The sequence below is a fragment of the Falco peregrinus genome, chromosome 5 (assembly GCF_023634155.1).
Source record: "Falco peregrinus isolate bFalPer1 chromosome 5, bFalPer1.pri, whole genome shotgun sequence".
In the NCBI taxonomy this organism is placed as follows: Eukaryota; Metazoa; Chordata; class Aves; order Falconiformes; family Falconidae; genus Falco; species Falco peregrinus.
Genome location: NC_073725.1, coordinates 64000093 through 64026163, shown reverse-complemented (window position 1 = coordinate 64026163; position 26071 = coordinate 64000093). Strand labels below are relative to the sequence as shown.

General features: G+C 42.3%; 1 protein-coding gene across 13 annotated transcripts in view; it reads left to right on the top strand.

The window, feature by feature from the left end:
• MAP4 (microtubule associated protein 4) overlaps positions 1-26071 on the top strand; it is a 170785-nt gene that overhangs the window by 67940 nt on the left and 76774 nt on the right. The gene's annotated exons all lie outside the window — the stretch shown is intronic.

Here is a 26071-nt window from a genome sequence, read left to right as displayed (position 1 = left end):
GTCTGAAGCTTTTTAATTTATTAATATGTTCCATCTTTGTGGGCAGAGTTGGGTATTTTTTTTTCTTGTTAAAGGTTGTCTAAAAGTGACATCAAAGTGGTAGAAACAACATGTCAAAGGATAAGGAGTCATGGGCATCAAGTTAATTAGGTTTTCTAGAATAACAGAAGATTTATACAACACCACTACTTCACACACTCTTTCTCCCTACCCCCTTCTCTATGGAATGCTTGAAATATCCGTGCTTATACATTTGAGAGCAAGGGAGAAATGCTGACTTCTGATCAGACAGGGGAGTTTTTTTTCCAGATTGAGGAGCAGTTGATGCTCTGCAGAAATGCAGGCGAGTTGTTCCAGACCAGGTGACAGACTTCAGTAGTGCCTGGTTCTACATTTAATAGGTGGTGCTGCCTAAAGCTTTTAGTTCCTGGCCCAAAGCCACCTTCAAGTTTTGGCTGGCTTGCTTGTTTTCAGCTGGACGTGTTCCCTAATCTGTCTCTTTAAAGCTGAAATGATTCTTATGGATGTGCAATGTGGGCCCAGTGCAGAGGTGGGGAATGGAGTCGCTGAGAGAGCTAAGGAAGGTGATACTAGAGGAAACCAGATTTTTACTACAAAACGCAGTGTTAAGAGCTACAGAGAGAGCTTGTAAAAGCAGAGCTGTGTTTGAATTGGATTCTGAAACCGACTTCAAGGAAAGTATTGGGGAAAGATGTCGTTAAGCTGTTTGAAAATACAAATGTCTGCTTATCTCTGGTCTAGATCACAGGAAGCATTGCTACATGTTTTTTTCACCTATCAAATAAAACAGGGTGATGACTTGTTATTGTTTTATGACACACAGCATTATCTACAGAGAGCTGGCGTATGTGTACGCAGAGGCTAGAATTAGGGCTGAAATCTTGGTGCTTGTTTGGCAGCCGGTGCTGCCTCCTGACTGGGTGCCCTGCTCCAAAATACCGTTAATGTAGTAGCTGGCCTAAGTCCAAAACTAATGTAACTCGGGGCAAACCCCTATATATTAACTGTTGAATTATTTTCGTTGTAACAGTGATGTATTTAAACCGTTGATGCAGGGGTGATACGGTATTTCAGAGCCTGAAGGGAAAAAAGTGAATGGTTGAATGATGTTGGCTGTTTCCTTGGGGGTTCACACCTGCAGCGGTGAGGCTGCGAACCCTCTGTGCCTGCCTGCTTTCCCTAGAAGGGAGAGGCTGGCAGCCTCTCTGAAGGGCTCAGTTCCTGGCAGTGCTGAGCCTGATGTGACAATTGCTTATTTGGTTTGTGGGTTTCTGTTTTTTTGGGAACTTGAGAGCTGCAGACAGGAGCTCTGCCTGGGGTGCTCGGCACACAGGCTGAACCGCACTCTGTTGGTTTTGTTCTTCCTAATAAGGACAAATGGCGGAGCAGCGGGGGGCCGTGCTGGGCAGGGAGCTGGGCACATCTGATGCAATTCCGGGGGGGATCATTCATGGTTTATCGTCACTGATGGCATGCAGGTGCTGAGTTGGGGAACTAACTGCTAACTTGCACAATGCAAAGGTTAGGGAGTACTTAGTGAAAGTCTAACATCAGGGTTTTTTTTTTTTTTAAAAGCGTAATTTTCAAACAGTGCAACATTTGCAACTCCTTATTGCAGGATATTTGCCTAGAGTTCAAAGGAATTATATATTTATAAAAAAGACAAATTTCTGGAACAAAATCCATCAAGGATGATCATATGGTTTAATCTGGGTACCTCTTGTTCCAAGATTCTTTTCATTATCTTGCAGGCAGATGAGAAGTAGCCTAGGGAAGTATCGCTACTCAGTGTTCATACTTTCCCTAGCTGGACTTTCTCTCCAACCAGCCTGCTTCTCGTTCTGTCATCTGAGATTGGGTTGCAGAAATACTTTGTCACTGTTTTCAGTGCAAATTGTGCTGTTAAGCAGCATCCTGAGCTGCTGCTCTCTTGATAGCTGTTTGTCGCTAATCTTGATTTATCACAGCTAACTTTTGCCTGTAGCACAATGTCGTGCCATAGCATGACTAGCGATATATTTTCAGACACTTCTAAAAGTAAAATTCCTCATGTCTCTAATCTGGCTTTTGGCAAATCTCCTGGCTGCACTAAATGAAATATTGCTTGTTGTGCAGTATGCTACCTGAATGTTCATGTTTACTAATGACTTGCGCTTTTTTGCCCCTTTCCCCATCCCGTTTCCCTCTCCTACTTCTTTTCCTCTCTTCTATTTTCTCCTCCTAGAAGCCTAGACTGTCTCCTAACACTGGGGCTGCCACTGATACAAGACCAGTGTACTTTTCTACCTGCCATTACACTTCTAAAATCTTCAGCATTTTACAGAGCTCTTGCTTTACATCCTTGGACTTTACGTGTAGAAGAAGCCAAAAGGGTAGCTGTGCTGTCGGCCGATCAGCCCTCCTCCTCCTCCCTCTCTGCTCTGCAGTGCTTGTTGAAACCTTCCTTTCTTTGTGTAAGCACAAATGTGCATGATGGTTTTTAACTGCACTATTTCAGCACTCCCACTGTTTTTTAAATCACAACTACAGCTCCATTTTTAGTTCAACCACTTTAAATTTAATTTATATCCTTTTTCATGGATGCTTAATAATGGAAGGTTTGATACTAAAGTTGTGCTTTCATAGCGGATGGGTCCACCATGACTGCAGCTCCTTCCCCTTCTTCCCATACTCACCGCAGCCTTTTAGAATAATGCTGAGTTTAACCTGCCTTTACCCTTGCTGCTTTGAAACCTTCTCATGTGAGGTTTTTATCTTTGGTAATGTTGTCTTCTTCAAAACAGGTGTTTTCACATCACAGCACTTACTATAGAGACTTGAGAAACAGATTAGAAAAAAAACCCAAAACACATTTCCTGAGCTGCAAGCAGATTGTCTCTGGCTTGTGAGAGGTGGATTATGCACTTGCCATCAACTGGGAGTGTAAAGGAAAATGATCAACCCCAAATTCCTGCCACAGGAAGCTGCTTTGCTGTCATACTGCTTCCTGTGAGCCTTGTAAGAAAGAAGGAAAATTGCCTCTCTTTAACTTCCTACCTCTAGCTTTTGGTTTTTTGTAATGACAGCCTTGGATGAAATTTTACCTGCCATGAGAAACAATCTGTCCTTTCAAAAACTGAGAGAAACAAGAGTTGTAGGACTAAATTGTTAAATATATACTGAAATAACTATGCAGGTTTCCAGCAACACCAAAAGGAATGGGCCTGTTTTAACCCTGAACAGAACTACAAGAGGTCAGCAAGTCTGTTGCAATTCCTGCTGTCTCCATAAAGGTGCAAAACTTTCTGAACACAAAAGTATTAGTTACTATCATTCAACACATAAAACAAAGTGCAGAAGAAGGAAATAATGTAGAGAGACTACTTAGTATTTTAGATAAGACAAGCTTAGCCTGCACTTTTGTAGATGAGTGAACATTTTGTTTGAGGATAGTTGTGCTGTGTAGCTAAAGGTGCTTTGCCTACACCACCTGATAAAAGTACAGGATATATTTGAATCTGAATCCAGGCTAGAGGTAGGACGTGATTATCCAAATTGCCAAAAGCTAGCATACTAAGACCTTCACTTGCCTAAAAATGGTATTTTCTTGTTGTGAAGAGAGTAGCTTGCGCCTGAATATTCCTTGTACCCTGCTAGTACCCATGGCTACATTATGATATTGGTCTACTAATAATTCACTGGAAGAGTGTTGCACGTTGAGTGAATACTACTGTTAATGCTACCGGAAGGTTTTCTTTGAAGGTCTCCCTCAAATAGTGACCCATCCAGTCTTGATCATTTTATTTATGTATTTTTTAACCTGAGACCTCACATGCTCCCCACCCAGGGTGACAGTGGCCAGAGTTGCTGCAATGAATTGTGTGTCATCAGCCTGTGCAGTGATATGCATCAGGACTCAAGGCTTTTGTTCTCTAATTTGGTAGCAATTTATTGCTTTACCTACCATTCAAAACTGCATTAGTAGCTGACATCCTTGTGGTGCCAATTTCTGAAGAAGCAACACCATTGGCTTCTCTGAGGAAGACAGCTTGTCACTTCTGAGAAAACCCCGTTGCCTACCAGCTCTCAGCTGCCAGAGCTGGGCTCTCCCCTTGCCGGTCCAATGTGCCGACCTGGCAGAGCCACCCTGCAGTTGCTTAAGGCCAGCAGCCTTGGAGACCAGGTCCTGACTGAGGCACAAAAATAAGCGTTTCCCCATGGACTAGGGCAACAATGGTAATTTGGACTCAGGATCCACTGGCAAGTATAGCTGTCACAGATTGCCCTCTGTCTTTCTGGTTTTACTGGAAATAATGCCGCACAAGTGGTGCATCTCAGCCTCCACCTCTGACAAGTCTCCAAAGGCTCACGAATGCCCTTTGGGGTGTGGGGGGCTCTGCTCGTGCAGCTCTGCAGGCTGCCCGGCATCCTCCAGCCGCACTTTGCACACCGGGTCTGCTGCTCAGTCACCCTGAGAGGTGAGACAGCAGCCAGCGGTGGGTGAGGCAGGGAAAGGTGTTCGGTTCTTCTTGTTGGGAAGTGCTTTCCTCTTGGTGTCCATTGCCAAAAAAGAAGATTGTGTGCTTGGCCTTGTTTTTCAAGACCTCTTTGTAGCTATTTTTTTTTTCCTTTTAGATGCTGTTGATTTTGGAGCCAGGCAGCATCACAGCTAGTTTGGAGGCATTATAACTTGGTTCCACAAGTCGTTCTTTCTCACCTTTTTGCCTTAAACGGGCTTAACTGTTTGTGCCCTAGAAGTAGAGAATAAATAATAAATTGCAGAGAGAAGTTCTTAGACTGAATAATAGAAGGTTTCAGATTAACTGAAAATCAGACTTTCTTCCCCCTCCACAGATCCTTTATTACACTGAAATGCAATAATGCTTTAAGGTATTGGCTGGAGAGGAGTTTCTAGCACTTAACAGCAGTTTGCTAGGTCAGCTGCTTTGCGAGGCAGGCAGTGGCATTGTGGAGCAGTCTGCCTGGCCCACTTTGGTGACATTGGGCTAACCAGGCACAGCAGTGTCTCGAGCAGACCAAAGCAAAGACCGCTAATACAGACAGGGGCATCCCCGGGGGTTCAGTCACTGTCTCAGCTGCTAACATGAATAATTCATTCCATTGCACTACCACTTTTTTTTTCTCCCCCATATTTTTATCCCTGTTTATTTTAACTATAATAATGTTTGCAAATTTGAATGTGAACTGTAGATAGAGGAAGAGAGCCGGTTGATTCTGTGTGTTTGTGGTGGTTCTTCCGTACAGGACTCTTACCAAAAGCTCCGCAATGTCACGCGTTTGCTCTTTTCTGGGGTAGAAACGTAAGGTGCTTGTCCTGGGAGGCTGTATGCTTTGGTGGGGGGGAGGTAGGGGATGTTGGAGGGTCGTTGCAGGGTGTTGTATCTTTTGTCACTCCCAGAAAATATGTACGTGTATCTTGCTGAAAACTCAGTGTGGTAAATGAATATATAGGAGTGTGTGTTTTATTTTTCAGTTTTTATTTTCAGAAAGCCAGGTAGCTACCAAATGTGTTCCTCTGTTTAAATTTCATGTTATCCATACTTTTCTCCAGTCTTTGGAGATGACACTATATCTTTGCAAAACCTACTATAACTTTCTTGTGCTTACAAACTTGTCTGTTATCACTTCTGATTTTTCTTAATGATTCCAATGCTTTGTATGATGTGAAGCTGTGTATCACTGTTGAATAAATCACCCTAATAAACATCTCAAACTAACCTCTCAATAGTTGTACTGTGGTGAGAATCTCCTTGGATTGTGCTGCTTGTTCACAGTTACTGTCTGCAGATAGCTGCACGTGCCTGATTAACTGCTCTGCTGTTATTTCTGAAAGAGGTAAATGACTTAAACTGGAATAGTTTGCCACCTGGACAGATGTTTGAAAACATGCCTGTCAAATTGCTTTACTTAATACATTAAAATTGAAATTATTTCAATGAGCCACATGAATTTGTTGCTGTTGGGGGGTGGCACTGCAGAAAAAAGGAGTACTGCCCACGATGCTCAAGGATTAAAAAGGGAACTGGGGATGGATGAGGTGGATGCTCATTTCCATGTTAGACTTAGAAGGTCCTTAAATCTACACGTATGAACTAGCCAGTAAATGTCTAGTGTTTGTGGCAGTGTACCTCTTGTGGCTTAAGATGCTTGATTTTTGTGAGCATTCACAGAAAAATGACATGTTTGTGGGAACAGTAATCTGCACTTAACAGTATTTCTGAGTATATGATGTATACAGTGGAAACATTTAACTGCCACCCCAGCTGAGGTTTAATTTTTGCTCTTTGTTATCTGACCCTCTTTTGCTGTTAGTTAAGTTGCTAGTGCACAAAGTTAAAACAAACAAACGAACAAAACAAAAAAAAAACCCCACCCAAACCAAACCCAAACCAAAACAAAAAAACCCAACAAAACCCACAAACCCCCTAAAAAAAATCATTCCTTATAGTTAGCATTTTGTAAATAGGACACTTAAAGGTGTGCTTTTTCTAATTAAACCTGTTTTCCCCTCTTTCACCTGCCTGCATATCTCCCATTTGGTGCAAGGTTTTATTTATAAAGGCTTTTATGCTTTTTGGACTTACGGGAGAGCTTTTTCAGCTTTTCAGAGTGAGTCTCCATCCAACCTTATTCACGAAAGGAGAGTTCGTGTTTTCTGTTGCTTCAGTCTAAAAAAAGTAGCAAACTGAATAATTCAGAAGGCTTGTTTAGTTCTTCAGACGAGTATGACTAAGAGGTTTGTGTGTGTGTGTGTGTTTTGATCTTTTGGGGGTGATTTATTTTTAGGCCCAAGATGGATGGGGGTAAGGTGACGGTGGGGGTGTCGATGAGGCTGAGTTGGGGGGGCAGAGGTTGGGAGTGGTAGGTCACTGTGCTCCTTGACTCCAGGTGAGGAGCCTGGTTGGGAGGTGGAGACGCTGCCAGGGGGTGCGCGGCTTTCCCCCTTGCTCCTGGAGGGAGAATGAGGAGGATGGAGGCTTGTGCTCTGCGGGGTGCCCCTTGTGCCCACTCTGAAGGAGCTAGTGCACTTTCAACCAAAAAATCTTAGTGGCTTTCTACAGCTGGCAAAGGAGTTGAGCAGCAGTTAGCATAATCTTAACTCGTGCACTACTCACGAGCTGTTCTGAAAGCTTAAACTTCCCAGATGTTGAAGCACAAGAGACATCAGGGTAGATTTGTGCCTGGCACAGGACTTTGCTTAGAAAACCCAAGCGCTCTGAAGAGCTCTTTCCATGCCCCGGATTAGAGCAAAGTCTGTAATTCTCACATGGCTGGAGTGTTCGGTGGGGTGTCATGGAGGGGAACAAAGTCACTGAGCACTCATGTCGCAGTGAAAGGTGACTCATGAGATCACCAGGGCTCAGATCTGTCACTTAAATGCACATTTTATTAATAAGCTCATCTGTATTGTCTGACTGCCGACTAGTTCAATGTACCTGACAGATATTTGAGTCCTTGTGAACCGAAAAGGTATGTTGTGAGCTGCTTAACAGTGGTTCTTTAAGTATACGTCATGTCTTGCAGCAGCTTGGCATTAAAATCATACAGATCTGTGCTTAAAATACTGAGTTTAAGAACTTTCAGTCCTTGAATCTCTGTTTTCCACATCTTGGTGAGTTGAATAGTCACATTTATGTGGAAGCAATGTAGATGTGTATTGACCACAGTAATTTGTGCTGCCATTTTTCTAAATCCTTCTTTCTTTTAAGACTTTGGATATTTTCATGAATATTCACTTCAGAATACTGGTTTCATCTGCACCTTGAAATCACAGACTCATAGAATGATTGGGGTTGGAAGGGACCTTTAAAGATCATCTAGTCAACCCCCCAAATGACTCTGAGTCTTGATACCAAGAGAGTAAGTTCCTTGAAGAGCTGTTGGAAGACTAAATAGGGGAAATTTATTTCTCTAGAGGAGGAGCAAGCTGCTGCTAACACCAACCTTTTTCGCAGGTGAAGTTTTAGAGGAAAGAAGCTTAAGAGGTGTTTTGCTGTTTTCATAAAACTAGGTAGGACCACTAGTGACCACTGCCTTGACTTCTGCAACACAGGGTAGTCCTCAGTGAGTAAGTTTCATGCCAAACTGATCACTCTTTTGCCATAAATACCTGATTTTGATTTCTTACATCTGAAGGTTTTCAATAACCCATTTTCTGGGGGTAAGTTCGGCATAGTTCCTACCAGAAATGTTCTTTTGGTTAAACCCCCAAACCAACAAACTAAAAAAACCCAAACAACCCTGAACACTTCCCTATTTCTATTTTACATTCAGTGAAATTAAATCAGTCAAAACTTTGACAAATTCACTTCCAGTATAGGTAGTTGCTGACTGATCAGCTTGCCTCCCCTTTCTTTAGAGGGTGTCTGAATGCTGTTGACAACGAGCAGCTGTAAGTTGGTCTGTTCATGATACCTTTGTTAGGCATTGACAGGCAGATTATTTTGATTCCAGGATAATTTCAGAATCCCAGGACCTAGAAGTGCATCCTTGTGCATATGTATTTGTAACAAAAATCAGACTGCTTCTGAGGACATATAATCAACCTTTTTTGAAGATTCTAGAAATGCAGCTTGCTTGTCAGCCCCCTGCCTGCCTGGTATACTCATGTTTTCTTTGCCCATCTGAGCAGAGGAGACTCCCACGTGCATTACACTAAATAGACACATACACACTTGATGACAAGCCCTTGGAATAACAGCTGTTGTGTTCAGCTTCCTTATGAAGACTTGCACTGTTATGCCTTCCTATGACATCTTCTGCAGAAGTTGCCACCTCTTCAATGTCTGCTTTACCTGGGAGTGCCAAGTCCCTGTCTGCGGAGGGGCGCACACACCGTGCCTTCTGTCTTGGAGGTCATTGCTCGGAGGAGCAAATAGAAATTCAGGTGAAAAGTGCCTTTTGTGAAAGCGAGTACTTTGTGCTGTTTAGGCTTAGTTAAAGCATGGTCCCTGCACCAGCAGCTGAAGCAAGGAGTGAGTGGCCGTTAGCATCTTTGGAGGGCTTGTCACCTCATGGAGACAAACCGTAAAAGCTTATTTGGGTCTGTGTGCAATAATCTACCCCTTTTTCTGAACTGTAGACTACTGCTTGTGCCTTTGCTTCACGCTGCAATCCAGGAATACCTCAGATGGTCTTGTGACTGTTTTCACAGAGTACAGACATTTCTCCCTGTTCCTGATGCCTCGCTTGGGCAGCAATAGCTTTCTCACCTGTAACTTGCTTGTTATATGTCTATGTACCTAGAAGTAACGTATATAAGTTAAATAGAAATAACTTTTCAAGGTCAAACTACTTACTAATTACAAGTCTGAACATACTTTGAAATTTCAGTTCTGACCCCAAAACAAGTCTTACGTAGTGTCTTAAATCCAGCGAGTGCGGCTGCTGGCTGCCACCAAACCCCACTCTTTTCTGCCCGCGTCGTCTGCCCCTAGGAGAGCACATGCCCTGCTCAGCATCTCCCTCGTGGCAGCTGGCTGGAGCAGAAACATCAGGCCAACAAGAGTGGTGTATGGCTGCAGACAGCCTCTTTTATGTACGTTGTAAATAGCATGCTTTCTCTGAAACTTTCTGGGTCTAATTTAAATGTAATAGCCTTGGCTCTGTGATAAAAGTTGTGTTTTGGTAATTTTAATGAACTCTACTGGGAAAAGAAATAATGTAACAGCAAGTTATTCTTTGCTATGGATGTCCTATCTTGATGTGGAATAGAAGCATAATTTTTTTTATATATTTTTGCCACTGCTGCTTTTTTTTTCTTTCTCTGCATCGCTATCTTCATTTTTTGCACAACAGTCCTCTAGTTAGTGTTTCACTAAACTGAATTTTGTGACTTTCCCAAATGCAATAGTAGGGGAATAAATGGACACCACTAGCAGTGGGTATTTTGGGCTGGGAAGTCATATCTGATCAATGATGAAATACAGCTCTTGGGCAGGAAGAAGCTGGGGGGTGGTGACTTCATTACAGATAAAGTATCCACATTAGGTGAGACTTCGGCTGTGTCTCACGTGGGTTGGATTATAGGAGGCTTCTGTTAAGGGGGTTTGTGTTGGTGGAGACTCTCCTGCCCACCTCGCTGTGCGACGGCATGAAGCTGTTCAGCAGGTGTCAAACCCCAATATTGGGAGAGGGGTTTTTTGCCTGCGTGATAGTACTGCATTGCCTTTGGGCTACTGGATTCAGCAAATTGCTGGGTTATTACTAGGGAATCATTTTACTAAATGTTTAAAGCACACTCTGTGTCATACCAAGGTTTTTACTGTTGTAAAGGTCACAATTTTGGGCACTACTCAAGCCCATTGCAGCAGGGAGTAGTTAAGATATTGTGCATTTGCAATGTTACTTGGATATAACCGTTTTAAATGTGCTAGTTGTCTGGTTTTATGAGCTCTGTTTAGGCCTAAATTCTTTGATCTCTTAAAATACAACAGAAAGATTCAGCCAGTTCATGTTATTGGTGTCTTACAGAGAGCAGATTAAGACCCTCGGGGAGCGGCAGGCTGTGGTGGGGGAGCCAGCCGGGCTGGCCCGAAGGGCTTCGCTTTTGACAGTCACAGCTTTTTCTGCAGGTTCAGAAAATATTTGCTTAATAATTCGAGTGACTCTTACCTAGTCCAGTGAGTAAGTAACTGAGAAGCCAAGTGAAGACTGAAAATAGCAAAAAACCCCGTATTGTTTTCCCTTTATTGATGATAGCACTGGTAATATGAGGGCTGAAAGGACGGTCTTTTGGCTCTGATGACTTGCTGGATTTCACAATTAAGAAAAAAAATAATCAGTTATTAAAGAGGAAAACTTTTCTGTATTAATTTTTAGATGAACAAAATCAAACTTTTCATAACTGTTATTATTTTTTCTCTCTGCTTTATCAGACATGTTTAAAGCAAGTAATTTTCTGTAATAACTATTCAAAATGTCCTTTCTGTTTGCAGTTTTGCACCATGATGTAGTGTGATGGAGAAAAAACCCACACACTAAACCAAAACAAAACACTCTAAACAAAAGCTTCCAAACAATAACAACAACCAAAAAAAAAAAAGGCGAACCCATATACTCTGAACAATGTAATACTTAGATGGTTGTGTGGCCCATCTATACAATGAAGCGTATGCATGATTTGTAGTATTTCCCTGCCAAGGAATGTTTTCCAGTGTAGGTGCTGTGTCTAGCAGCAAAGTTTGAGTTGGCTCCTGCTGGGTGCTTGCTAATACGTGAGGGAAAAAGAGTTGAAGTAAGATAACCCTTAGGCTGGCTGGCTCAGAATGCTGATTAGATCCTGAGGTTCAGTCTACTCTGAAAAAAAGTCTGCTTTTTTACATACGTTAAATGACATGCTAAAGAAGCTTTTCTTCTTGGATCGTAGTCTTGTTTGCTGCTTGTATCAAATCAGCTTAAGTAGTTGTGTAACAAGCTCTGTTATTTGCAAGAAAGTAGAGCATGGCAGGCCCACTGGAGCTGCTTTATGAAATGCTCCGTGTCTCTGGGGATGGAGGGGAGTCTGCCCACACACAGCTCCCTGCCAGGCTGGGGGCACCAGCATGTCGTTGAACTGGGCCATGGTACTGTCGTGGCGTGGGGAAACAAAGCTCTTGAGATGAGGAAGGGAAGAGCTGGGAATTAGCAAGGGTGTGAGTTTTTCAGAAAGCCAGCACTCTTTTGTACCGAGTATTGCTCTGGCTTCCTAAAAGACTGTTGACACGTGAAGGACAGTAAGTGTTGGAGCTGGTGCAGCTACTGGGAATGTATTGAAAGCCCCAGTGATGGCTACAAGTAAAAGGAGGGATCTTTTTGTTTAAAAAAAATGCTGTTGCCATGGCTGTGTCTCTCTCAAATGGTATTTTCCTAGCAACCTGCTACTTTGGCTTTTCGCTTTTTGCTTCTAAAGTTTGATTAAAAAGTGGAATGTATCCTGACTTGACTTGTTGAATAGAAAATAAGAAAGCTTATAATGAAGTAGTACATATGTCGAGAAGTCTATTAAGAGCTTTATGGTAAGGCTTAGTGAGATTTAAAAAATGGTAATACAAAACCTTTAGTTTTTGTATGCTTGAGTCATTCTAGCAAGCGTCTGACAGCTGGATGAATTAATGTGGTTTTTATGAAGCCTGAATTTCCTGAGCAAGTAGTTGTTACTTAGAATATGAGTTTTTGAGCTTATACCTTGAATTTAATTTCTTACTGCTGCATGTAAATCAACTGATTTGTGGAGGTGTGCTTTAGAAGTATTGAAGAAGAATGTGGACAAATATCTAATAGAAAACGTGATCCCTTTTTCTCTCAGTCTGTCCTGCAAGTTCATTAGCTTTTACACAAAATTAGCTTGATTGCCATTTCTCAGAACTTTGTTTGTGTACCCAGAATATTTTTGTACACTTAATCCTGTAAACAGTTGGACATTGAGGCAGCCTTTTTAAAATAGAGTAGTATTTTCAAGAGCTTTTGAGGCAGGCAAAAGAGAGATTGAGGCTTATTGCTGCAAACAAGTAGGACCGCTTACTCTTGCTGCTTTGTCATCCAAAGTCATGCCTTTATCCTACACTTAATGTTCCCCAATTTTCCTTTAATTAGACTGTCTCTCTGGAACTTAACTGCAGCTTGAAAAGTTGTTCATCCCCCCCTCCCTGCCTTCATTGCCTCAGACAACATCCTGGTTTTTTTCTCGCTTATTCTGATAGTTTGTACTACGATTTTTGCAATGACCCTTTAGATTACTGGAATTTATATGCTATGTACGCTTGAGAGACTTGTCAAAGGAAAAGAAGACAATAGTACTGTAAAACACATAGCAAAATTAAGCTTAGTCTGAATGCTTTATTGCTCCCTTTTTGCTGTTAAGTGTTTAGCTTAATAATAAGAATTTATGTTTCATATTAGATCAGTTATCTAAATATTTGCCTTTAGTTAGTAATGTGGCCAAGCCCCTGGATTGAGCTACTGAGCTAACAGCAAAAAGCAAGTAGGAATGCATCTTTGTGGTGGTTTAGTCATCGCACACCTGCAGGCCTGGGTGGGTGGCCAGGGGCTCTGACACGGGCTGGGAGCTGCGGCAGGGAAGGTGGGAGTGTGTGGAAGGTGCTGCGCTGCTCCAGCTGCCACCTCTTCATGGTCCGCAGCTCTCTCGTTACAGCTCTTCCTTTTTTCACCTCTAATTCCTGTTCTTCAGAACCTGGGGGTTCTGTTTGTAAAGTCTGATTTAATAGGGGTCTGTCCTGCTTATAAAAAATGCAGAAAGAATTGTGTGCTGGGATGTCGGGAGTGGCTTTGAGAGGTCATATGACATGGGCCAAATATGAACCTGGGGGTTAGGAAACTTCCCTAATCCTAGCTCTAGTGGTAGCTCACTCGGAGGCCTTAGCTCTTCAATCTTCTTCCAGTTCAGTCCCATCACTGAAAATAGCCTAAGGCTGATTATATTGTGCATTTTATCTTTTATAGCTAGGCTGCATCTGTTACTATCGCAGTGTTCTCGTTTTGGTGGTGTTGACTAGTAGCAAGGGTAATCTTGGATTAATCTGAGCTTTTCTGGAAAAAGAAAATCTTGCAGTTAAGAAATGTATCTGGATACAGTGGGTGAGGCTGGGGAGAGGAGGTCTTTGGTGGTTGGTAGTGAGAGTAAATTGACGCCTCAGAGCAAGTGTGCTTTTTAAATGGCCGAACAAATGGAAATTCAGCTTAGACGCTTAGCAAGCTGCCTGCTAGTGTTTCCTCATTAAAGCCCATAAAACTACTCTCTATGGAAATGTTTTTGAACAAATTCAGCTCACATAGTCTTGCATGAGTAATTCACTGAAAAATAAAGATATTATAAATATGCTTATCAGCAATCCCCCTTTTTGCTGCTATTTTGGTACAATTTGGGCAGTTAATTGCCAGTTCCAACCCATAAAATACCAAGTAAACCTTCGGCAGAGTTTGTGTTTCTGAAATAGTCAGGCTTTTGCCCAGTATAGCATAAAAGTTACCTGAATTATTGCTGAACGAGTATCAGAAAAGAAAAGGTTAGTGACTTTCCAGAGTTACAAACTCTGAAACAAGGTATGAGGGATGCTCAGGATCCCATTGTCCTCTCCTGGCCCCAGGAGCTCTGCCTGGTCCTCTCGGAATAGGTCTCTGCTCCCTTTGGGTGCTGCTGTGAGGCTTACCCTGCTCTTGAAAACTGCAAAATCCAATGTTTGATTATTATTTTAAGTATGTGCTCTTCCTTTTTCCATTTGTGTTGATGAATACTGTGTGGTACATCCTTTCCTTCATCTGATGTGATAAAAGCTCAACTCGATAGGTCAGAGTTGGTCTCTCCTCAAGGGAAGGTGTTCCGTTCTGCTGTAACGAGTCGGGTAGGAGCGTGGTTTCCCTAGCACAGAGACACTGTGGTGTTTGTCGAGGAGGCTGTTCCATAAATGTGGCCATTCATTTTGGCAGCACTGGATGGCAAAATAAGCTACTTCCTGGAGGTGGCTGGGTAGAAATTGAAATTTCTTACCAGGCATCTGGCTGTTCACATTTAATCAATGCCTATTAAACTATGCAAGATTAACAGCTCCCTTAAGAGTGATCATATAGCTTTAGGGCTGTAGATAATTCCATAGACAATTGATGCTGTGGGCAACTATGGAATTAGAAATGACTTGGCAAGGCACGGAAGTGACCTGAGACTCTAGGAAGTGAACAAAACATAATTCACTTCAAGGAAGAAATTATCCTGAAGGGATGCTTGATTTTGTTTTGTCATGTAACTCCTTATGTTATTTAACCTTTTTCCTGTTAACTAGAGCACACTGTATTTGACCTGTCTATTCTGAAAAAGAATTTTCTGTAGTTCTCTGAGACAAGTTAGTTTTCCCATGCCCTCAGGTTAGTCTGGCTTCCTGAAAAACCAGAGTCTGGCTAAACATGCTGTCTTTCTCTGCTCTTTCTGAACTGCTGGAGATTTAACAGTGACTTGCATTTAAGAGGGTTGGTAGTTTCCTCAGAGATGACTGTAGGACTAAGCAATGGCATTTTATTCGTCTGGACTCCTTTTTTCTGTGCAGATTAAAACTTCTAATGTTAAATGGCTGTTTACCAGATTCAAGAGGAAGATGCACTGGTACTTAATGATGATGCCACATGGTACGTTAGCGGGAAGGCTGGCAGGATAACTTGGGTTTCCTGAGCCAACCATTACAGTTGTTGCTTCCCAACCAGAAACTGGCAGGCAGAGCACTGGGACCTGAGATGTGACAGTGTTTTCCAGCAGAAAGCTGTTGTGGGTCTCATCATCTCTCTGTAATGGCTGTATGAACTGTTCCGTGTTAGTGGGATTTGGCAGAGGAGAAGGGTTAGAGGTGTCTGGGTACTTGATATGATGCCACGTATCCTGCCTTAATTGGTACACCGCTTTTTGTTCTTTAAAATCTCTTTCTTGGTGCCAGTTTAAGATGCGCTGCTGTAGAACACAATTTGTCAACAGGGTAGAAAGTCCAAGGGCGTTCCTGATAGCAGAGAACAAGCATCTGATCTCCATCTCCAGTACACGCAGATAATACGAAGTTGGCTATTCAGTTTAGTCAAGTGTCTCTGAGATGTGAAGTAAGAATGTTTTCTCTTGAGAAAAGATACTTCTGCTTCTTTAATATTAAAATGTGGCTTTAAAATAGGATTCTTGTTGTATTGGAGTATTATGGTGTCACATTGTCACCTTTCCAAGTTCAGCTGGACCGCTACTGTAGCAGCATCCTACTTCCTGCCATTGCTCCTGCTGCAGTTACGGCTTACAGCATAGAGACAAACCAAATACAAACCCAGGTAATCTGAAATTAGGGTTTTTTTGGCAAATATTGTTGAAGGGGGATGGTGCCAGACAGGGGAAACCAGAATGACTTGTTAAAAAGGCCAATTGTGGAACGTTGTTGATGGGATCAAACTTTCTTAGGTTAAGGGAGAGAGTCTTTAGAGCCCAACCCTGTGCAACAGGCACGTACACTGCTGGGCTGGCTTCTTGAGACCACCTTGGCTCTCTTCCCTTTCAGGTTATTCCTTTAAAACTAGCCTGGGTCAGTACGTTCCAGCTGATCGCATGCCGAGACGTTTCTGTTCTGAGTGTGAATGTATTCTACAAACCATGGACTTTGTTTAATTGTAAAGCTGTATAATATTGTGGGTTTTCTTCAAACCAACTGAGTGCACAAATCTGAAATGTAATAGTGAAGAACTGAAAGGCTGATTTCCATTTACTGTTTGAACCTACAGAAAAATACAGTCCCTCCAGATACATGTTTTAAAGAGTGATAGTGTCACATGGATGCAGTTAACACACAGGCAAGCATCTAACTTATTCTTATAGCATACTTTTATTTGCAGTGTGTTTAGTGTAAAATACAGTAGTAAGAGAAGCCAGATTTTCATACATAATTAAGTAAATACAACTCTTTGTTGTATTTACATTTGTCTCTTTTGTAAAATTCAGACTTACTCCATGTGCTGGTTACAGCCCAAAATTACATGGTTAAATTTTAGTAACTTAACCCAGCCTGCCTTCTATTCGATGTTTATGGAAGTCATCAATCCTGCTGAGAAACTAAGGCACAAACGGTATTTTGAAAAGGCTAGCCAGCCTTTTACCTGTTTCACTGGGATGACATATAAACTCTGACTTTGGGGTCAGACTTCGGGATGCTGCAGTGGCGAGCCCAGTGCGGTGCCTTTGCTGGCAGGGTGTTTCACTGAGCTGCACATTGGTGTGTCTTGAGGCTGTCCTGTGCCGCCTTTACTGCTGGTGACTGAAGCACCAGGCATATTTATTAATAAACTTGAAATGTGTCTGGTTTAAATTAATAGTGCTGCAAAGTGAGCATGAGCCTGGAAAGATGTTCTTGGGTAATCAAACCCAGATACTAACTACTGTAGGTAGAGGAGTGATTTCTTTAATAAACCCCTTGAAAAAGATGTTTTCCTTTCATGGCTCGTGGACTGTTTCACTGCTTCCACTCCCTGAAGGTTACTTAGAAAGTTGTTCTGTGCAAATATTGCCTTTAAGTTTGAGGAAACACTTCCACCTCCCTAACTATTGCCCCAGTAAACTTGCAGAGAAGCATCAGTTCCCTTCCCTTCTTTTTTTGCTGAGCTAAACCTCTTGGGAACTCAGTCTTTTCTTCATGGTATTCAAGAAAGCTGTAATATTTTTGTCCATCTTCCAGTCCCAAGTCATTGTTTTTTATTGTTGATCCCGGGATACTGATCAGAGCTGTGTGGTGTGTTTTGCTGAAGAAATCTTGCTGTGGTCTTAACGCATCCCATTCTCTTAACAGACATCCCTTGCCTGTCAGGCTCCTGCCTTCCCTCATCTCTTCATCACACAGTTCAATCTTTCCGTATTTGAGTAGTTAGCACAGCCTGTGTTTCTCTTTGAACTCTCTGTTTATGGCATAAATCCTGTTAGTTCATTGTTTTGGTCCCTTGCATGACTTTGAATTTCATAATGGCAAGCTTTGTCTCATGTCTACCATTCTGATACTCAAAATCACTGAACTTTCCCTGGATGGCATCCTGACAGTTTGCTGACTTCATCTTTTCACTTCATTTCATTTCATCAGGACCCTTTCTCATTTCTAAGATTAAAAATAAAAATCTTAAGCCTGAGTTATTCTGGTTTCTTGATCTTCAGAGACTAATAATTAGTTATGTTCCTCCAGCAAGACAGTATCCCTTTTGACATTGCCTTGCCACTTCTCACTTAGCCAGTTTTTTATTTACCTTTATGTCATTTCTCTGTGTTTCCAGTTTCTCTAACATTTCCCCTGGCTACAGATAAAAATACGTTGCTTTCAGCTAAGTCAAGTCTTCCGTGTTTTGTCTAGGAAATTGGTTATGTTACATCTCTTATGTTAACACTATCCTGTTTTTTCAATGATGCAAACAGCTTATCTTTCAAAATGTCACTCACATGAAAACAGTCTTGCAAGGTTTTAGGGACTGATCAAGTGTGTCAACAACCAAAATGATTGATTCTGCTTAAAAAAAAAGAAAACTCTGCATTTTTATGTATAGTTCTTGAAGTTTCAGATAGTTTAATGCAATATTCTACTAAAGCCATAGTCTCAGATTCAGCATAAATAGGAACCAAGTAATCAGTAAAAGATCCCAATTAGAGTTGCCCAGTTTAGTAGCTGAGAGTTGAGGAAGATTAGATTTAGCTGATCAGACTTTCAGTTAAAAAGAAACATACATATATATGTGTGTGTGTGTGTGTGTATATATATATATATATATAAAAATATGTAAGCTCTATTGGTTTCAACTACCAGTTGTGGTTTTTGTGTTGATTATAGAGGAGCTGGTCTTAGGAGTCACATCAATTTTTTTACTACTTATTCTTTAGGTTGTTCATTCTTTATCATTTTGTATTCATTGAAGTGATTTACTCAGAAGCTAGCCTTGAAAGGCAGTCCTGCTTGTTGAAGGAGTAATTGCAAGGGAGTGGAACTAGAAGATCTTTCAGGTCCTTCCCAACCCAAACCATTCCAGGATTCTACGATATAAATTGCTGTTTGCTCTTCAGGGTTATGGTTAGTTGAAGGTGAACTGAGTTCCACGGATGCCATCATTGTGGGGCCTTCCCTACCAAGGCTGCTGCATAAAAATGTTTCGGCACTAAATCTCAATGAAGTAAACAAACTTAACTAGAGCAGGATGTCTCAGTGTGCATCTTTGAACTGAGTGGTTAATTAAAATTTTGTGTTTCAAACCATACCTACATAAAATTATGGGGAGGGGGATTTGAGTTTTCTCTTTTTTTCCTCATTGATATACTTGGGGGTAACCTGCCGCCTAATGATGTACAGCACTTTTTTTGCAGCCTTCGAATGTGCTTTCCAGTTGGTGCTGCGAGTATGCTGGTTGCCAGTGCACAACAGACACATGTTGCACCTTGGCATCCCTCTGCAGAGCGGGGGGCAGCTCATAAGATGTGGTGCAATGCAGTTGCCCAGCTGTGTTTCAAGGTCAGACTTTCTGTGCACTGTTGTATTTTTCCTAAATTGAAAACAAAACAGAAGACTTGTCTGCCCTGACTGCAGAAATGCCCTGCAGTGCATTCAGTGCGGTTCTGGATGTGGCTGGAGCTTCATGGGCCATGAAAGTCTTCTGATAACCCTGGAAATGTCCAGTCTACTTACTGTCAAACAGCCGGAGCATTAGCGGTTCTGCTTTCGCTCTCTGCCTGAGACCCGACTCTGTCAAATACATCTAGGTGAGACAATTCAATATTAGACCAGAGATCTGAGGTAATATTTTTGTTTTCTTTCTTTCCTTTCCATCTTGGGTCTATAGGATGTAGGTGAGAGCTCCCATGCAAATATCAGCTGCAGCAGCCTTTTCTTTTAGGCGAACTGCTTCCATCACATGGCTGTGTTCGATCTCAAGTGGCTTGTTCAGGTACTTTGTATTAGTTTTAAAGAGAGAAAATAGTATTGACAAGGTTTATTTAGCACTACAAACCACCAAAAACTCCTTAGTGAGGAATTAAAAAATTCCTAGAAAACTGGCTGACTCTTTACAAGACTGTAAATTATAACGATTTCAAAAGAGCAGAGACAGCATGTCACTTTTCTCATTCTCTAAGCAGAAGCTTCCTGAATAAATAGTAATAGAATTGTAGATTCTTCTAGTATTATATAAAGGGCTTCATTCTTTGATGTCCCTAGTGTCATTAGTTTGACACTAGCTGGGATTAATGGCCATAAAACTATATTACAAATGTGGCAGATTTCTCTTGACTGCTTCTGATTCCTCATGTGAGCTCGCCGCTCTGCCATGGGATTTTAAAAGCGGAAAGTAGGTCACCACAACGTGTGTGAACATAGGCTGAGAAACGGGCTATAATCTCAGCATTAAACAAACATGACTGTAATGCTGAAGGGAAATTTTCTATTTTAAGCACTTATTTCCTTTATCACTATCTCATTCTGCAGAACAAGCTTATGGGGACTTCTCTGTGCATGCATCCACAGATGGGGTTCAGGAAGCAGTGGAAAAGAGATATATATATACACACACTTGTGTGTGTGTGTGTATACATATATGTATCTGTACGTATTTATATGTTTTGAGAATGACAATATATAATGTCACTTGTGAATGGTTCCTGTGGATCTCATGTGAAGCAAGCGGGGAAAGAGTGAAAGTGCCAAAATATGTAGGTCAAAAGAAACGAAGCGTTTTGAATCTAAGCAGCAATCAAACACTGCCGGTTCTGGGGATGGAATTACTGATACCATGCGGTTGAACACAGAGCAGTATTACATTAAAATTTCTCAGAGTTCCCAGGTTCCATGCATATTTATAATACATTCTTAGTCTTCCGAGTGGCTTTCTTGCTAACAGCTCTGGGCGTCTGGATTTGGGGATAAGTGTTGGCTAAGTGTTGACTTATGGTCTAGAAATATCTGAAATAAATGTTTTAGATTTTTTTAACTAGGAGAAGGGTTAATAAGTAAGCTGGTGCTGTCTCTATGCATGTTTTTACTTATGAGAGCTGAATGAAGGTAAGGATAGAAGGAAAGGTGGAAAGCAAGCAAGCATGATAGGTTTGGCTATTTTTAGGTAAGTAAAGGTATGAGCAGCAGGCAGAAAATGATAGTGCATTGAAATTATCTTGGCAGTCAGGGATCTCATGGGTTAAATCTGTTGGGAAGATGAAATGCTAAAAAACTATTGAAGGCAAGATTCATGTGTATAGGCAAGACGTTTGTAGACTGTTATGAAGGTGGCTATGTCAGGGGTTCTTTAAAGGGCCTGGAAAAAAGGAGGAAACTAATAATGGAAGCTAGGACTTATAGCTCAAGAGATTTAAAAACTACACAAATTATGGTACATAGTGATTTACAGCTACTGAAGTACACAAGTCAAAATGAAGGGACTTTCTAATTTATTAGACATAAGAAAAGGTTGAAAGAAAAACTATTAAACAGGGGTGGAGGAGAAAATGATGCAAAAAATGCTGCAGTATTCAAAGCCTTGTGTCCTTCAGTTGAGCTTTTTATTATTTCATTTGGGAAGTAGCACTGTTTCACAGGGGGTAGCGTCGGCCTCAACAGCAAGCCGTGGCACACAGCAGAGTACAAGCAAGGTGAGCATCCGAACCAACGGCACCGTCTGGAACTCGTGGCGATGGGGCAGGAGCTGCCAGGTAATGGAACAGGGCAAGCACCGTACCCAGGGTAGAGATATGAAGCATTACTAATTGGCAACCTTATTTGAATTAGTGAAAGGATACTAGAAGAAATGATGAAACCATGAGCTTACAACCAGCTAGAGAGCAGCAGGGTAATAAACAGGAGGCACTGCTCCGAGAACAGTCTTTCAGGCTGATTTTGTTTGCAAGGTAGCAGATGAGGTGTAGGTAAGATGAGGTGCGGTGAGTAAGAATGTGCCCTTGATGCAATTTGCTTGTTAAAAGTTTTGAGAAGAGACAGCCAGTTTTGTGTCCTCCTCAGCTGGAGAAAGAGCTCTTGAAAAGTACTTACGAGTGGATCGCTTTCAAGTAGTTGGCTGGGCACTTGAGATGTGATGGTGTATGGACCTTGTTCCTGTATGTGTTTCTGTCTGTAAATATTGACTTCTGAAAGAATACAGTTGGAGACTGTGATCATTTGATAGAGACTGTAAGTACTTTTATTTATTTTTACTTTCTTCTCTGGCCCCGATTACATTTGAAGAAAGAATTCAGCAGAGAAGCACTTGGAGGTTTTCAGGAGAGAACCTGGGAACTTAGCAGATCACAACCGAAATGCAGCACGGCACAGGAAAGCAGCGGCCACGTCCTCGCAGGAGCGGTGTGTGTGAGGAGGTAGAGGCAGTTATTCTGCTCCAGTTGCTTTTGATGACGACTTGGCTGGGTTGCTCTGCCCAGTGTCTGTCAAGCAGGCAAATGGAAGACGGTCTGGGGATATGGGGAACGTGTGATGTTTAACTGACCCATGAAAAGACATCTCAAAAATGAAATATTTTTCTTGGAGAGAACAGTAATTGGTTAATCTCTCTGGCATGGGTAAGAAGAAATCCTGTGCTATCTTAAAGATAAAAGAAGCATTTTGTGTCTAGCTGAAGAGAAATTTGCAGGCTTATTTTTCATGATATTTTTGGGTAGATGTGATTTGGTCTTGGTACAGAAGAATAAAGCTTAGAGGAGGTTGGAGTTCCTCAACACAAGTTACCAAATCATCATCAGGTAGTATGTAGGGGATGTTTTCTTCAAGAATTTTACTGGCTTTTTATACCTCAGGTGTTTGTTTATTTTTAAATCTGTTCTCTGGCTCCTGGATTTCCTGGGGGCGGGCGGGGGGCGCTGTGCTTTGAAAGTCCCAGTCCCTACTTGCAGTGTGCATTAGCTGCTTGTCGGTGTTCATGGTGTCCTGAACCCTCTTTAGCTATTAACCTCCATCCAGCTGAAGCTCAGGATTCCCTGTAATGTGTCCCAGGGACTGGCCCATCATCTCGGCTGGACTGCAGGTTGTGCCTGGGCTGCTCACTGCTGAGCAGTCCTCTGGTCCTCAGTTCCATGGGGTGCCCATGTACCCCAGAGGTGCCTTGCAGCACGTGTCTCGAGGCCAGGGCTTGAACATCACCACCTGTTCATGCACAGCACCCGTGGTTCCTGCTCATTGCCCAGACTTTTGGGTGGCACATCTGTGGTGCATCGTGTCCCTGTAGTAATGTTTTCTCGTCCTTCCCCACCCACAACTCCAGAGGTTTGGGGGAGACCTGTGTCCCTGCTCAGGAGTCTACTTCCATTGCCTGGAGGAAAAGGACTCCCAAACCTGTCTTCCTTGAAAAGCAAAGCCCGTACGCCCCTCCAGGGTGGCAGTTCGTGCCTCTGTATATCTGTGTGTGAAGGGCTTGAGCATTAAGCTCAGCACTGACCTTTGCTGAACGAATCCTTATGCTGGTTTGTTGCTGCTGCTTCAGCTCTTCTCAAAGGCTTCTCTCTGAAGTACTGTGCACTTATTTTGACCCTGGATTAATCTAGAGCAGTCAGTCTTCTCAACATGTGCAACTGCCACGTCTGGGATGCTGCTCCAGCCTCTGCTCGAGGAGATAGAATTATGTGTTTGAACCAGAGCATTCCCTGAATCAGTACAAAGCTGTTTAAATTTGGTAACAGCCCTTTCAGGGGAAATAACTTTTTCCTGCTCAGAATGAGGGATGACAGCACTCTGGGTCACAGCTTGCTGCTGTAAACTGCAGTGTCACTGGCTTGTGGTGACAGTGTAAGGGACACACTCTCCCTGCTAGGGGTAGTACCGAGCATGGAGGGGCTGTAGTCCACCGCAAAAACTCTTTGGGGCTTCCTTCCTTGTGCCTTGTTGCAGCATCATGCTGTGCTGGTGGCTTCCAGATTGCTCTGAAATCAGGAGGCTTTTGTAGGATGTTAAAGCAACACAACTCGGTGTGAGACTTTTATGGAAAGGCCAGCTATACTTATTTCAAACAAAACTCTCTTCACTTGCTATCATTCTCTCCTTGCTCACACTCGCAGACCTGCGTATCCACAAGCACGAGGTCTCAGCTCAGGAGCTGTGGCCGGGCTGGCAGCATGGAGGGTGAGGTTCCACCACCTGGTCCTCACATCTCTTGGGCTCTCCTCTGGTGCCAGCATACTGGGTTTAGGACCCCCCATCATAAGAAGCTGGCAGCTCCCGTGCTGTGAGTCTTTAGCCTCAGAAGTTTGCTTATTCCAGCTTCATAAATTTTGGGCAAGGCTGCCTGCTCAAGATGTTCAGATACCTTCTTGTACGTTGTTCTTCTCAATTAGTGAGGCTGGATCCAAGGCCAGGGGATGGGGGAGTGATTTAGCTGACTCAGTGTTGGTGTTACTGCTTTGGGTTTTCTATATGTAGAGATGTTCTTTTATATTGTCTGCATCTTGTGTTGGGCCTGTTGAACAGGTTTGTGGGTTTTTTTGCATGGCTTTGGATTGAAATACTCACTTTGAAGTATATGCAGAAGGCCCTTAGCTTTAGGAAGGAAGCCCAAGAAAACAGTAAAACTGTCTGAGTTGTATCACTTAGCTCTCCAAAATCTCACTTAAGAAAAAAACAAACAAAAAGCCCAAGAACAGCAAAAACTAAAAATATTGAACCATGCTTCAAGTGCCCATTTTTAAAATGCCTGGTAACATGGGCAGCATTCCTGTAATCCTCATCTTCCTGCAGAAAACACAAGTATCATCCTTTTAATTCACCGAGCAGATACCTGCTCAGAGTAACACTTCATGGGTAAAAGAAATCTCCTAGGCAGAGCTGTTCTGTTTATATGTGCCTATGGCAATGCTGTGGAAATAAGTCTTTAGAGAGCCTTGTGTTTAAAAAGAGGACTTCAGATGCCTTCGTTATTAAAAAAGGTAGAGTCTATCAAGTGCGGTTCTAGATGGAGGAATCCCAAGAGAGTATGTGGTGGAAGCTGTCCTGCATGGCAGTCCAGAGCGTTGTTGGTGATCGATAGAGACTTCCCCAATAATGTCTGGGATGCGCTAATGGATTACTCACTTCCCGAGCATCTGACGTTCCCAGCAGGAAACAGGAGCATGAGAACAAACATCGCTTGTACAGCAATTAGAGCTGAGGGTGGGAGGTGTGCTTTCTGTGCATCGCTGGTTCTTCTTTTCAGTTGATCGTGAAGCAGTTGCTGCTGAAGAAGTGCCTCTATGGGAAGAATAAGTAAGGAAAAAAAGCTATACAATAAACTGTAACAATTGCATTTTATTTTCCTTGCAGATTTTTTTTTTCTTAAGGAAAAATGTGAACCTTGTGTTGAACTTTGAAGTTACTGACTTTGCATCCTTAAAGTCAGGAGATACTGGTTCTGACAGTCGTACGCACTGAGCTTTTTTAGCAATCTGGATTATATAACAGCATGGAATTTCAGCAGGAAAGCAGTAAAATGCTTCGTGAATTGTCAGCGCCATCTGAAATGCCCTCTATTCCTGTAATATATTGCTGATCTTCTTTCTCCCATCTGACTCAATGGTGGATCTTAATTTGCTTCTCATTGCGGCAAATTAAAGTATTTAGTGTAAGCTCAGCCAGATTTGGTTTCAGCACTAGCTCCTGGTAGTTAAGCTTTTATCTTTTTCAAGGGCAGAAACATTTTTCTCCAAAAGCAGCAGCTGAAGTGCCTGTGAAGGCTTAGGAGGCTGGAAGGATGCCTTGAGTCCAAAACCCTTGCTAAGAGCAAGGAAACCAGAGGAGGCTGCTCGGGCTCTGTCTGCTGAGTGTCGAGTTATCTCCAAGGACAGAGACTCCACAACCTCTCAGGGCAACCTGTCCAGTGTTCAATTTCCCTCAGATTTTTATTTAAAAACAAACAAACAAAAACCCAGTTTAAATGGAGTTGCCTGTATTTCAGTTTGACAAGAGGAAAGTCACTGGGCAGGAAGTAACCAGTTTGACAGCTCTAGTCTTGATAAATTCTTCTCCAGCAAGGCTGCCAGCTTCATGCTTTATGTATTTATTAAATGCAAAACCTTCTTTTAATCTTGAGCTCTTATCCTCCTGGATAAAAAGGTACAAACTTCCTTTGGTAGGCTGATCTACATCCTTTTCCACGTAGCTGTCTGTGTTTATGCCTTAGAATTTGGGTATTAGTGAAGCTTGTCTGTAATACTAATTTCCAGTGGGTTTAAGACCCTGCACTCTGAACTGGAGTAGAAAAATATTCTATGTTGCAAAACAATGAAACGTAAGAAAATACTGAGGAGATACTCCTGTGAGGTTCTTTGTTTACTGCAAAGCCAGCATGCACAAGGGGAGCGCTGAGCATCTTTGAAGAGGTACTGTGTAAAGCTTTAAGGTGAGGCTTTTGTATCCCTTACCCTGCGTAATGCATCAATGTCCTGAGCGAGGGGAGGAGAACCCAGAATGTCTTGGCTGCCTGTAGGGTTTTTTACCTGATGTTCCATGCCTCCTCCTATCCTATATAACACCTCTGGTTAGCATATTGGAGGTAGTACCCCTCTGTGTGCATAAAAAAAAAATGGAGACGACACACAGGCAAGTATCTTGAGAATCTG